Raw genomic sequence first — 16,057 nt, 5'->3', positions numbered from 1 at the left:
TCCCCTCGCACGCTACACGGCCTGAATCTGACCCTGATGAAACTCAGGTTACCCTTCCCATATACAGTTCCATCTTACACGGTGACAAAGAGGAAGCTGCAGATGAAAATGCAGGTTCGGCCCACCCGCCATCAGACACACCACTGTACTATCAGGGGCCCTGTGCCAGTGCCGTCGCCAACGAGTGGGCCGCCCCTGCTTGCTCAGGATCACAGCACTTACAAGGTTGAAATACTGTGCAGTAAGATGGAAGATGGGGACGACGAGGAGTCCAGACTAGTACAGGGATTCCCTAGCGAGGAGACTTATTTGATTGTTTTCAATGTTGGGACAGCAATTTTTGGGGAGCACTATACTCTGGAGAATGATAGATGGGGCCCACCATACACTGGAACATTCCAAAGGTGGACATCAGACACTGGAGCAGCATTTACAGGGCCCATTATACACTAGAGCATTAGAAATGGGGCCCATTATGTTTGGAGCATTATTTGGGCCCATAAGACAGTGGAGCTTCATCCATGGGGACCAACATATACTGTAGCATTATGTGGAGCTCATCATATACTGTTTCAAACATTATATGGGACCAATGATTCTGTATGGAGAAATAGATGGGCCTCGTCATGAGATGTAAAAAGTGAAGTATTTTTCATTGTACTATACCGCTATTTCTCTGCCGTATCGGAGCATGATGAGTTGTGGTATGTGTTAAAGGGGTGCTCTTTTGCCCAGGGCACATGAAAACCTGGAGCCAGCCCTACCCCCCCACAACTTTAGCCAAATAACCCCCATTTTTCAGTGCGTAACTTGTATTATGAAGTTAATTAAGGTTGACAAGCTTAAGTAAGAAGAATTGATGCTTTTGGCATTCAAATGGGCACTGTAGGTGTGTTTCCTGTCCTCCTCTCACTGCCGACTTTTATTCCCCATTGACTTACATTGGGTTTCGTGTTTCGGGACGACCCCGACTTTTCCCTATAATCGGACGATCTTGCTCGACCCGACTTTTGGAAAAGTCGGGTTTCATGAAACGAAACTCGACTCTAAAAAACCAAAAGTCGCTCAACTCTAGTGTTCAGAGGATTTCGTTTTTGGGATTCATTTTGTCCCCGTCTACTATTAAATGGACCCGGCCAAGGTACAGTCCATTTATGATTGGGTTCAGCCCACTTCTCTGAATGCTCTTCAGAATTTTTTGGGATTTGCTAATTTCTACCGTAAATTTATAAGTAATTTTTCTGGTATTGTTAAACCTCTGACGGATTTGACCAAAAAGGCGCTGATGTGGTGAATTGGTCTCCAGAGGCAGTCTCGGCATTTCAGGAACTTAAGCAGAGATTCACTTCTGCTCCGGTTCTACTGCAACCTGATGTTTCACTCCCATTTCAGGTGGAAATAGATGCTTCTGAGATTGATGCAGGAGCCATTTTGTCTCAAAGAGATCCGGTAACCTCTAAGATGAATCCCTGTGCCTTCTTTTTCTTGAAAATTTTCTCCATCTGAACGTAACTATGATGTGGAGAATCGGGAATTGTTGGCCATGAAGTGGGCATTTGAAGAGAGGAGACATTGGTTGGAGGGAGCTAGACATCAAGTTGCGGTCCTCACCGATCAAAAGAATTTGATTTATGTTGAATCAGCCAAGCACTTGAATCCTAGACAGGCTAGGTGGGCCTTGTTTTTCACGCATTTTAATTTTGTGGTCTCCTTTCTTACGGGCACTAAGAATGTTAAGGCGGACGCCCTTTCTGGGAGTTTCTTTGCAGATTCTCTTGATGTGACCAACCCTACTACCCATTCTAAATGAGGGTGTAGTTCTTTCCGCCATCTCTCCCGATTTGAGACGTGCCCTGGAGGAATTTCAGGAGGATAAACCTGAACGATGCCCTATGGGAAAATTGTATGTCCCTGACCAGTGGAGGAAAAGAGTAATGTCTGAAATTCAATGCTCCGCGTTGGCTGGTCATCCAGGTATCTTTGGTACCAGAGATTTGGTGAGTCGGTCTTTTTGGTGGCCTGCCTTATCTCGTGATGTCAGGATCGGTCCAAGCCCTGTTCTCGTGCAAGTGGTTTGTTGATGCCCCTGCCGTGCCCAGGAGGCCATGGACCCATATCTCAATGGATTTTATCTCTGATCTCCCTGTCTCTCAGAGAATGACTGTTATTTGGGTGATCTGTGATAGATTTTCTAAGATGGTCCATCTTGTACCACTCCCAAAGTTGCCATCTTCTTCTGAGATGGTGCCCTTGTTTTTACAACAAGTGGTTCGTTTGCACGGGATTTCTGAGAACATTGTGTCAGACAGAGGGGTCCAGTTTGTTTCCAGATTTTGGAGAGCTTTTTGTTCCAAACTGGGAATTCAGTTGTCTTTCTCCTCTGCATTTCATCCTCAGACCAATGGGCAGACTGAGAGAACAAACCAGACTTTGGAGTCCTATTTAAGATGTTTCATATCTGCTGATCAGGATGATTAGGTCTCATTTTTTCCCTTGGCTGAATTCGCGCTGAACAATAGGGCTAGTTCTGCCACTTTGATGTCTCCTTTCTTTTGTAACTTTGGGTTTCATCCTCGATTTTCTTCGGGGCAGGTGGAAGTTTCTGCCTGCCCAGGTGTGGATTCTGTGGTAGAGAGAATGCAGCAGATTTGGGACCAAGTAGTGGATAAGTTGTCCCACTCTCAGGAAAAAGCCCAACAGTTTTCCAGCCGGCATAGGACCATTTGTCCTCGGTTTAAAGTGTGTGATATGGTTTGGTTGTACTCGAAAAATTTCCCCATGAAGGTTGCATCTCCAAAATTAAAGCCAAGGTTTATTGAACTTTATAAGATTTTGGAAATCCTTAACCCCGTTTCTTTCCATTTGGCTCTTCCAGTTACGTTTAGGATTCATAACGTTTTTCATAAATCTTTGTTGAAAAGGTTTTTGGAGCCAGTAGTTCCCATGGCGGCGCCCCCTGACCCTGTACTGGTTAAGGATAATTTGGAGTATGAGGTAGAGAAGATATTGGATTCTCGTCTGGCAAGATGGAGACATCAGTACTTAGTCAAGTGGAATGGTTATGGCCAGGAGGATAATTCTTGGGTCTCTACTTCTGACACCCATGTCAAGAGATTGATTCGTGCCTTTCACCGGGCCCATCCTGATCGGCCTGGTGGCGTGGATGAGGGTTCGGTGATCCCTCCTCAAGAGGGGGTACTGTTGTGAATTCCTTTGCTCTGACTTCTGAGCCAGAGCTCCCTCTGCTCCCTCTGGTGGTTACTGGGAGTAGTGGAGCTGACCAGGTTGATGGAAGTTTGCCACCTGACGACGATAATTGGGAATCTGGCTGGGAGCATATAATTGAGCAGGCTTCCCTTGGTGGTTGCTGGTGATTTCCTCCTTGTGCATTTGGAGTTCTTTTGTCTCCTGCCTGATCTGCATGGTTCAGTTAAGTGATTCTTTTGCTAATCCTTTGCATCTAATCTGGTTGTGCTTTTTTTCCTTTCTGCTTTTTTGCTAGGGTTCAGCGTACTCCCTACTGAGGGTAGCACTGGGCCCCGCTCATATGTTACAGCTTGTGTCAGTTTGTTCAGTCCCCTGTTATGTTAGTATCTTTTGCTTTGCAACCAGTTCATACCAGAGTGCTGATCTAGCGAGGGTGAGGTCGTGTGGCCTCAGGCTTTTTGTATATCAGATGTGTTGGATTTTTTTAGAGTTTTGTGTGATTGCAGACAGTATCTTTTCTGTCCTGTCCTGTCTAGACACCTTGGGCCCCACCATTTGCTCAGTCTGTTCTCTGCCTGTGTTTGTGTCTCATCTTGTCTCACCGATAATATATGTTTGGGGGCTGTCTATTCTTTTGGGGATCTGCTCTGGGGCAGTTTAGATTTCACCTTTCTGGCTTTAGGCTTAGTTAGCTCTCTGGCTGTGCCGAGGCGTCTAGGGCATCGTAGGAACGCTCCATGGCTACTGCTAGTTGTGTTGATAGGATTAGGGGTCTGCAATCCGCTTAGTTACCAACTTCTCAGTTTTTTTGGTGGTTTAGCCTGTTCCTGCCATCCTCCTCGGTGACCCATTCATAACAGGCAATGCTGGGTAAGAGTGACATGAATTTAGAATAAATCACCAATAGATTAGACAGCAAAGCATCCCCACACCATCACACCTCAACCTAAATGCTTCAAAGTGGGCACCACACAAGTAGAAACCATCCTCTCACCTTTTCTGTGTCTCATCCAGTCTCCAATATATCATGATTGGCACCAAAAATCTCAAATTTTGATTTATAGAGATTTATACAGATTTCCTTGTGTTGCTTGGCCCAAACAAGTCTTGGCTACTTGTAAGAGGTCCTCAGTAGTTCTTTTCAGCAGTTCAACCATAAAGACCTGCTTCTTGCAGTCTCCTATGAACTAGTGGTATTGTGATATGTCTGCGACTTGACGTCTGTGCATCATTTATGAGGGCTGTTATCTGAGGTGCTATAGATTTGCGTTTCAACGAAGCAAAGAGAATGACAGTCCATCATTACTTTAAGACATAAATAAAGGTTAGTCAATCTTAAAATTTGCTAGTAGTGAAGATCGAGTATACTCGTTACTTGAGATTTCCCGAGCATGCTCGGGTGATCTCCGAGTATTTGGATGTGCTGAGAGATTTAGTTTCTGTTGCCGCAGCTGCATGATTTGCGGCTGCTAGACAGCCTGAATACATGTGGGGATTTCCCAACAAACAGGCAATCCCCACATGTATTCAGACTGGCTAGCAGCTGCAAATCATGCAGCTGCGGCGAGAGAAACTAAATCTCCGAGCACATCCAAATAATCAGAGGTCACCCGAGCATGCTCAGGAAATCTCGAGTAACGAGTATACTCGCTCTTCACTATTAGCAAATTTGACTAACTTTTATTCATGTCTTAAAGTAATGGACTGTCATTCTCTTTGCTTAGCTGAGTAGATCTTGCCATATTCTGGCTTAACAGTTATGGAACAGAGGTTAGTAGTGTATGGAACTTTGTATCAACTCTGCCTCTGCAAAACACATCTGATGGTAACAAACTATTCCTGAAGGTCAATGATTCCATAAATAAACTCTTAACAAGGCATTTGCACTATGTCCATTGAAAGCTATTCCAGGTGACTACCTGATGAAGCTGCTCGAGAGAATGATAAAAGGTGTGTAAAGCTGGAATCTAAGGTTTAACACATAATCTGGTTTGTTCCACATGTTTTCTGACTCCTTGCTGACATATGGGTTCCATAATAGATTTGCTGCATTCAGTCTGAATCCACAATGTGCACATTCCAATACGAATACAGAAAACCATTGCATGAACATATGTGTCCAAACTTTTGACTCCTACTGTAAATATGGAAATTAATATCTTGACATTAGCTGTTGAGGGGTGTCTCTACACAGTCTAAGGGTAGTTTCACACTTTCATGAAATACATTCCATTTACACATAAGAAGACAAAGCCTGACCACTTAGTATCCCAACCTGAGCTAAGTTCCTCATGTCTGCCTATAAACCAGTTAGGTAAGGTCAGGAGACCCAGTGGTTGGGCAAGGTCTTCCGATGCAAGGACAGTCCATGTTACACAGATGTGTGAAACCAGTCTCCCACTATCCAATCAGTACAGACAGTGCAATGGATACACCTATTTATCAATGGCAACACACAGTTTGCAGTTAGACATTTCTAGTAAGAATAACGGAGGAACAGCACAACACAGATTTATAAAACTATCCATCATAATTTATATTTCCTGGACAATTTAAGTATCGACTCAACTAGATATATCAGGAGAGATAATAAAGCTTCTTACATTTCCATGTGAATCTGAAAATGAGATAATGGTGTTTGTACACATGCTGGGATATCACAACCACTAAACAGAACTTTTTTCTTAGAAAAACTGGGGCAGATGATATTTTAAGTAATAAAAAGAAAACACTGTGTATGAATTTAACTATTTTTCTTACAATTTTACTGTACTTTGTTGACATGGAGCTTTGTATAAAATCTGTGTCTTCCTAGTGTATATAGAATCTACAGTATACAATTTTACAATACAATGCTGGTGAGAAACCAGCTTCCATTAAGCTATTAGCTAAATATAGCCAGTAATTTAATTTTTGCATAGATTTGCACATTAATTACGAATACAATAACATATAGTATATCATTTAAATATGAGCTTGACAATGTATTGACTTGTGCGTAAGTTCCCATGATGATTAATAAGCATAGAGTCATGGGAGAAGGTAATTTATCCAGTGACAAAACCATAATGCCAACAAAGCACCTTCCTACAACACAACCCATTGTAATGACCCTGCATTTTATCCTTAGGTACATCAAATGGTGAAATATAAGCCATTTAATAATATATACATGGGGGATTTGGTACTTGAATTCTGGGAAAAGGAAGTACTCTTTGGAGACACAATGGAAATAAATATATAATTCACCAATTCTTTTTTATTTGTCCTTGGCATAAATGAAGAACAAATTAGCTTCCCTCCTTGGGTGTCTCTTAGAAAAAATAGCAACAAATAGAATCTAAGACCTTCTGTAATATGCTGCTTTGTAGATAAGCACTGCAGAGAGGTAAAACACTGAATAGGAAAGTTTTCCACTCTTCCTTTCAAGATCTGAATGATATTGTTGGTATTGGAAACTATTACAGAAAGCCTTATTCCAAAGAGTATAAGCTTTCTTGTTATGTGAAGAAAGCACTTTGAGCTATCAAAATGAATGTGTATTATCAAATTAAAACACATCTGACCCATGCGGCAAATAGATTTTACAATATTATTAAAATTATGTTTGCGAATGGAGCCATAATGCGAATAGAGTCTCTCCTCTTCAAGATGGCATTAATTCAATAAAATACAGTTGTATATGTGAACTAACTATTGAAAATTGAATGTATGTAGTAACAATATCAATTATAAGATTAGATGAATAGATAGATAGATAGATAGATAGATAGATAGATAGATAGATAGATAGATAGGTAAAAAATGAATTTTGATGAAGTTTATTGACCAATTGTAATGGTGACATTTCATTCTAAATGTGGAACTTTCTCATGCCAAGGTCATATGGCAACTTGCTAGGCAGTCGATATAAGGAAATGGAAATGTTTAAAAATTGATAAAATCTTGAGTTTATTTCTTCAATTTTAAACACATATCCAATTATATTCCACAAACAGAAGATATAGACATGGCTTACGCATTTCAAGCACAACTGGTACTTAGTCATAGCCTGCTCATGGCATTACTATGACTGAAGGCAAGTTGTGCTTGGAATGCATGTTTGTCTATATATCCTGTTTGTGGAATGCCATTGGATATATGTTTTAAAACTGAAGAAACAAGCTCAATATTCTATACATTTTTGGACACTGGCCTTGGGCTCCATTTCCTGTTATTGCACAGATTACACCTAAAGAAGCTTTTATGATACCCGTTTCTAAATCCATAGGCATTAATATGGAGTTGATCACCCCCTTTGCAATTACAACATCACCTGATCTTCTGGGAATGATTTCTGCAAAATTTTGGAGTAAGTGAATTGGAATGTTTGCTGACTAATCCAGAATAGCATTTGTGAGGTTAAAAACTGATGTTGGATGAGAGGACCTGGCTGGCAATCTCCATTCTAGTTCATCCCAAAGGTGCTCGACGGGAGTGAAGCCTATGATTTGTATAGGCCAGTTCAATTATTCCACACCAGACTTCATTCCTCAAAATTTTCCCACAAAGAAGTAAGCATACAATTGTCCAAAATTACTTGGTATGTTGAAGCATGAAGATTTCTGTTCACTAGAACTAAGGGACTGAGGCCAACAGCTAAAAAAACAACTCCATAGCATTATCCCTCATCCACCAAACTATACAGTTGGTACAGAGCAGTTAGGAAAGTAACTTTCTCCTGCAATTTACAAAGTTCAGACACATTCACCATAGTGCCAGATAAAGAAGCTTGATTTTTCACCCATCAGAACATGTTTCCATTGGTCCAGAGTCCAGTGGTGGCACACATTACACCACTTCATCTAATACTTTCTACTGTGTTTGGAGCTGTAAGGGTTACTTGAAGCTGCTTGGCCATGGATTTTTGGAACAGTAATTGAGGCAGCATAGCATTAGCGACTTTTGTTCACCTCAACATTCAGCGACTCCACTCCATAACGTTACATGGTTTGTCACTTGTTGTCTTAGTTGCTGTAGTTCCTAAAAGTTTCCACATTTCAGTAATTCCACACACACACAGTTGATAGTGAAATATTTAAAAAATATTAGGGAGGAAGACATTTCACGAACTGACTTTTTATGTGAACCAATTGCTGGTTACAATAGTGACAATCTATTAGAAGACCATAATTAAATTCAGTGATCTCTTTAGAATGATCCATTCTCTAACAGTTGCTTATAACGGCAAACTGCATGACCGGGGTTGGAGCTTACACACCTGTGGCAATGGGAGTGAACAAAAAACCTAATTCAATGATTAAGTGGTGCGTGTTAATACTTTTGTCCTTATATTGTAGATAAACTATTGCATTACTAAATCACTAAAATAAAAAGGCTATGCTTTTACTACGACTATGACAATTATGACAGATGTATTGTGTAACGGATCCTATTGGCTTGTGACAAGGGGGTCAGGTTTCCGTTTTGAACAGAAAAGATATATCAGAAGATTTCACTTTTATAGGTAGGAAAGAGAAATAGTACAAGCTGCCAGTTCTAGATATGTGCCCACTCTCAAAATGAGATGGACCTCTATCTGGTTCACCATATGCCGAATTATCTCTTAGGAGGCTGGACTAAAATCAAAATATGTGCAAGGTAGATGGGCTTTCCTCAAGCCTAATAGGACATACTTACACTAATGGTATTGTGAATAGATATATAGTCATATTATCCTATGTAAAAAGTTTAGTTTAAGTAATTCAGTTGTAACAATATGCACTAAATTTCCCAGGCACTCCGCGAATCAGAATTGCAAACATGCAAATAACTTGTTAATAACAGACAAAAGAGGTCCATGCAGATCAGTCAAACTGCAGCAAGACAACCAGCAGATTTTTGCTAGTGCTTTGACCCAACAGAACCAATCGGGCTTGTATTGGAAATTGTTTGAGAAAAAAATATTTGTTTTTTATGGTTTCATATAAAACATCTAAACTCAATAGTTTATATAATATATATACAAATGAAGGTGAGCAACACATTTTACAGCCAGAGAAATAAACAACCATAATATATTTTGGATCTCTAATCCTACATTACCAACAGAATCAGAATTCCCCCAGAAGCATTATTGGAAGGTAAATGCCCAGGCGATAAGGCTGTTTAGTACGGCACCTAAATGTACCATACTGAGTAAATACAGGTAGCTTATTATAAGTTATTTGTATAAAGCTGCACTTTTAGCACCTACTGCAGGCGCTCATGCATGCAGACTATTATCACTGTCTATTTAAAAAAGACAAATCTATAGCTGTAAGAAATTGAAGCTTAGCATTGTTGAAATTTCCACCCCGGTGTTTCCCATACTAGCTCCTGGGCAGAATTCATTAATTTTTATTAAAAGGGAAAACATTTATTCCCATGATAATATTTGCATCGCCGGAATGTTTTTCACCTCTGCCACAAGGTGTTGCGCTGGCTCATACATCACCAGATTACTTGGAGAGCAAAAAGACCCTCACTCATTAGAGAGTGAATTAAAGATGATCTAAAGAGCTATTAATCACAGTGACAAAAGCCTTAATGTTTCTATGACCCTGAAGGAGCCAAGGGACCAAACTGGAAGCAGAGGGAATGAAAATGGAAACATATGTTTTTTCCAAAATAACCTACCTTAGGAAAACTGTCAAACATACATTCCCATCAGCCTGAGAATTTCTGCCTAGCTGCAGTTTATGTGAACTCACAACCCCCTTCAGCATATTAAAACACTTTTCTGAAAGTATGAGTTTTGATGAGTAAATTAGATAAGATAGGCAGATAGATATGAGATAGATAGGATAGATAGATAGATAGATAGATAGATAGATGCCTTATGCACCTTGTTTTTTTTATTACATTTCTCTTTATTAAAATTTGTTCCAACATTGAATAGACCTTTTTTGAACATGTTTCTGAGACATAAAGAAAACAGTTTATTTTACATTAAATATTTTTATTCCAATTTTATCAATATTACGCAAGATTTATATAAACTGTAAGAGATAATTAAAAAAAGCAATAGAAAGATCATAAGACCCCAAAATGCTGTACATTAAAACATACTAATTATATTAATTATTGGATTCTTATGTGTTGGACATTTTGACTATTGTAGTTTTGGAGGTCTAATCATTTTTGCTTCATTGAACATGTGGTGTAGGCAGTTTCTACACTTTTCGTGTAATATTGCTGAGATCGGGGCAAAGTGCCTACACCCATTTCTCACCATGTGGTCGCAACAATCAGCAACAATCAGCGACAGGTGTAGTCCGCCCGCCACAGTGCCACATAGTTCAGTCACGTTTACTGGACAAGTTCTGTCACTCATAGTGCCACGTAGTTCATATTTTACCTGGAAAATCCTGTGTATTCATTGCATTATTCTTAAATCTTCATAAATAAACTACATACATATTCTAGAATACCCGATGCGTTAGAATCGGGCCACCATCTAGTATATTATATAGAGTCATTACAAACAGAGTGATCTATTTCAAGTGTTTACTTCTGTTTATGTTGATGATGATGGCTTACAGCCAATGAAAGCCCAAAAGTCATTATCTCAGTAAATTAGAATACTTTATAACATCAGTTTATTTTTTTTTTAAATCCGAACTGTTGGCCTACTGAAATGTATATTCAGTAAATGCACTCAATACTTGGTCGGGGCTCCTTTGGCATTAATTACTGCATCAATGCGGCGTGTTATGAAATCGATCAATCTGCTGCACTGCTGAGGTGTTATGGAAGCCCAGGCTGTTTTGATAACAGCCTTCAGCTCGTCTGCATTGTTGGGTCTGGTGTCTCTCATCTTCCTCTTGACAATACCCTATAGATTCTCTATGTGGTTAAGGTCAGGCGAGTTTGCTGGCCAATCAAGTACATTGATACTGTTGTTTTTAAAGCAGGTATTGGTACATTTGTCAGTGTGGACAGGTGCCAAGTCCAGCTGGAGAATGAAATTTCCATCTATGTCAACAATGTTCCTCAACTCTGAGCACTGGCTTTTCCAGCAGGATAATGCACCAAGCCACACAGCTAGGTCAATCAATGTGTGGATGAAGGACCACCACATCAAATCCCTGTCATGGATAGCCCAATCTCCAGACCTGAACCCCACTGAAAACCTCTGGAATGTAATCAAGAGGAAGATGGATAGTCACAAGCCATCAAACAAAGAACTGCTTAAATTTTTGCACAAGGAGTGGCATAATAACACCTAAAAGCAGTGTGAAAGACTGGCAGAAAGCATGCCAAGATGCATGAAAACTGTGACTAAAAATCATGGTTATTCCACAAAATATTGATTTCTGAACTTTTCCTGAGTTAAAACATTAGTATTGCTGTTTCTAAATAATTATGAACTTGTTTTCTTAGCATTATTTGAGGTCTGCAAGCACTGCATTTTTTGGTTATTTTGACCATTTGTCATTTTCTAAAAATAAATACAAAATTTAGTGTTTGGAAATTTGAAGACATGTTGTCAGTAGTTTAGAGAATAAAAGAACAATTTACATTTTACTCAAAAATATACTTATAAAGAAAAAAATCAAACAAACTGAAAATTTTACAGTGGTCTCTTAATTTTTGCCAGAGCTGTATATATAATTTTTGTACTTAAAATACAAAGAAAATGTGTCATCTTTAAATCTTTAAATTAAGGCCCTTTAGAGATCATTTCATCTTCAACTATCTTAACTGTTTACAATAGCAATAATTTTGACTAGGGGTGCCAAAATTTTTACATGCCACTGCATATACATAGATAGATAGATTAAAACTAAAATAAATGCAAGTAATACACTTGTCACACTCTGATTTATGTCCTACTTTTCTAATTAAATCATTACAAACTAAACTGCATTGACCATTTTCTTCATGCGAGCTTAACAGGCAACTACAGTTTTCTAAGAAAAAAATGTCTAATTTAAGTCAAAAGCAATCACTCAAATAAAAATCAAAAGATTTTTTACACTGTGCTTAATGCTTATATTCAGTCTATATGTAAGTCTATAAGTATACTAACATATTTTAGGGCAGATTTTCAGGGTTAAACATCATCAATACACAAGTGCAATATAAATTTAATTTAAAATAAATCTGGGACATTGAACAAGAATCTGCCATCATCATACTATATAACAGGAGGAGCTGTGCAGATTTATATATAATGCTTAAGGAAATTATTTACTGGACACGTATATTATTCATCTAAATCTCATTCTAAGGTTAGGAGTTCAGTGGGTGGTATCATTTTATTATTGACAGCCTTCTCTGTAAGATTGTGCAATGGTTCTAAGATGAGAATGAACACCATATGAATGTACATGGGCACAGAAATCACCAAGCTACTGGCAGCTCCCTTTGCAATTCCCAACCAATGACATCTCAGATGTTTTCGACAGGAGAGAAGTTAGTAGACACTGAGGGCCATGCTGGAGTGTTACTCTACCTGTAATGAAGACTAGAAAGGTCAAGTTAACATGTAATTGTAAGAGTGGGGAGAAAGAAAATTCATTTGCGAAGAAATTCATGTGTTTTACAATTACATGAGTCTAATGTATTGTTGCAATGCATGGTTTTATTTTATGTTGTGACTCAAATTTGGGGCTGTAGTAGATAGGACAGTAAGGTGTAAACATGACAGTGTGACATTTCTTTCTGAAGACTAGAGTTGAGCGAAACAGGTTGGTCAGATTCAAAAATCGCCGACTTTCGCCAAAGTCGGGTTTCGCCGATTGAAACCCGACCCTAGCATGAGGTCGGCCATGAGGTCGCCGATCAGTGCGCCAAAGTCGCGTTTCAAATGATGCTTTCTGCGCCTTTTCTCACCCAATGATGGAGGACACACACTGTGGGCAACGCGATGACATGCGCAGCAGCCAGCACCATCTTAGAGAAGGGCATTGAAGTGATTGGCTGGCTTTCTGTGGCGTAACAGTGGGTATAAAAGGCTGTGAACGCCGACCGCCATCTTACTTCTGCCGATCTTACAATAGGGAGAGGTGCTGCTGATGATTCTGAACAGGGAGAGCGTTAGGCAGGGAAGAAGAAAAAAAAAACTGCTTCTGTTGATAGCGCTTTTCACTGTACAGTTAGTGTGCAGTGAAAGGGGAGGATTTTTGTTGTGTGCAGCAGCGCTGGTGGTGATTAGGCTGCCTTTTAAGGCTACCTGCTAGCTGCATTGCTGTGTGCACACTGCTGTTCAAACTGCTTTTTTCAAAGCACTCCAAATTTTATTATTTTGTCCTGGTGAGTTACTGAGCGTTCATTTTTTCACACACCGTCTAGCGGACAAATAGAAGCTATCTGGGTGTGACTCTGGAAGAAAAAGCCGAGGAGTTTGTCCGTTTTTCCAGACCTACACCTTAGAGTTGTGTCCATTTTTCAAACAGTTTCGTATATCTGCTGTTTGATCATGGTCAAAAGTAGACAGAGACAGCATGTGTCAGCCCGTATACAAATACACGGAGCTTGACAATTTTACATACACACACGGTACAGTGGTGTACGCTCCTCACACACTACCGTGTACCGGCTGGTATCACGGACAAATAGAAGATATCTGGGTGTGACTCTGGAAGAAAAAGCCGATGAGTTTTTCCATTTTTCCAGACCTACACCTTAGAGTCATGTCCATTTTTCAAACAGTTTCATATATCTGCTGTTTAATTACAGTCAAAACTAGACAGAGACAGTGTATGTCAGTCCGTATACAAATACACGGAGCTTGACAATTTTCCATACAGACACCGTCTAGCGGTGTACGCTCCTCACACACTGCCGTGTACCAGCTGGTATCACGGACAAATAGAAGCTATCTGGGTGTGACTCTGGAAGAAAAAGCCGAGGAGATTGTCCGTTTTTCCAGACCTACACCTTAGAGTTGTGTCCGTTTTTCAAACAGTTTCGTATATCTGCTGTTTGATTACAGTCAAAACTAGACAGAGACAGCGTGTGTCAGTCCGTATACAAATACACGGAGCTTGACAATTTTCCATACAGACACCGTCTAGCGGTGTACGCTCCTCACACACTACCGTGTACTGCCTTCTAGCACGGACAAATAGAAGTTACCTGTGTGTGGCTCTGGAAAAAAAAGCCGAGGAGTTTTTCTGTTTTTCCAGACCTACACCTTAGAGTCGTGTCCGTTTTTCAAACAGTTTCGTATATCTGCTGTTTGATTATGGTCAAAACTAAACAGAGACAGCGTGTGTCAGTACATATACAAATACACGGAGCTTGACAATTTTCCTTACACACATCGTATAGATCTGCCGATTCTCCAACAGTATTGTATATCTGCCGTTCGCATTGCAGTCACTTTTATACCTAGTCAGCGTGTGTGTGTGACACTCCATAAATACATATACGGAGATTGTTAGTTGCACAAAAATCGTATACAGCTGTATACTTCTGATACAGTTCCATATATCTGCTTGTTGGATTACGGTCCAATACATACTGTGAGAGCGTCTGTGACTAACATAATATATATGTTGATTTAATTTGTTTAATACACCTTACACAGCTGGACGTTCCTCATACAGTACCATCTCTCTGCTGGTATTTTTGGTATATTTTCCCAAACATGAGGAAGTATGGTGGAAGAGGCTGCGGACGTGGGCAGGGGGGCGCAGCTGGTACTGATGGTGGTGGTGCATCGGCTGGTTCTGGCAAAAGCACAATAGAAGCTAAGGCAGGAGGTGCGTCATCCTCTGGCCCAAGAAGGCCTGTAAGGTTGCCTTTTCTTGGAGCATCAGGAACAGGTTTTGGCGTACATTGCCAAAACAGCCACCAGCTCTACCGCAGCAAAACCGCAGCAAATCCGCATGGAAAAATCCTCAGCATGTGCACTGCGGATTTGCAATCCCATTGGCTAACATTGTATTGTACAATGTCTGCGGAAATGCAGCGGATCCACAGGGCCAAATCCACTGGGGATCCCCAGCAGAATCCGCAACGTGTGCATATACCCTTAGGCTATGTTCCCACAATGAGTTTTTGGTGATTTTTTTAAGCTTCACATTTTAGAAAAAATACAAGTTACCTATTTTACTTACTGCGTGCAGAAATGGTGTAGAATATCTGCAAAATCAAAAACTCACCAAAACCTCATGGTGGGAATGTAGCCTTAAAGCATAACTGTCATTTTAATTTGTGTCTAATAATAATGTAGAGAAGCAATATTAACAATCTTTCAAATATACCTTATAATTGAAATCCTAAAGAACACCTTCTAGAAGATGTCACCTTATGTTTGATCATATACATCTGGTCCACTCTTAATTGTCTGGCCAAGATGAGCAGAGACCACTCCTCTCTGCTTCACACCTGACTGCACTTAGTTGTACATATATTGCAGAGTACAAGTCTGCATAGACTTCAGTCTGCATTGTGATTGCTATAAGTGTGTGCTAGAAGTGTGAAGATTAATTTAAGAATTAAAACCAGAATTGAACCAGAAGGGAACTGAAGGTAACTGGACACAGTCACTGTAAACAATGTTTCTGTTTGTTTTCACTTTCACCCCAATAATCCTTCACTTTCTGCTAATTCCCCTAATCCCTACTCCTAGTAAGGAACTGTTCATCTCTTCTTCAATCCTCCCCATCCACCTCACCTCCGCCTCAAAACTGTTCCTTAACATACAATCCTCTGTCTCCAAACACAGACAGCCCCCTCATGCCCTCTCCTGCTCCCACCTGCTAACACTTTCTCTGCTCCTTCTCACTGCTGGTGATATCTCTCCAAATCCTGGTCCTCCTCACCACATTCCCACAGTCATTTCTACCTCCCATCCACGCTCTATCACAACCTTCCG

This window comes from Dendrobates tinctorius, unplaced genomic scaffold, assembly GCF_039654945.1.
Source record: "Dendrobates tinctorius isolate UK_male_01 unplaced genomic scaffold, ASM3965494v1 ptg000060l, whole genome shotgun sequence".
Lineage (NCBI taxonomy): Eukaryota > Metazoa > Chordata > Amphibia > Anura > Dendrobatidae > Dendrobates > Dendrobates tinctorius.
The sequence above is the reverse complement of the archived record's forward strand: the minus strand, read 5'-3'. Positions refer to the sequence as shown.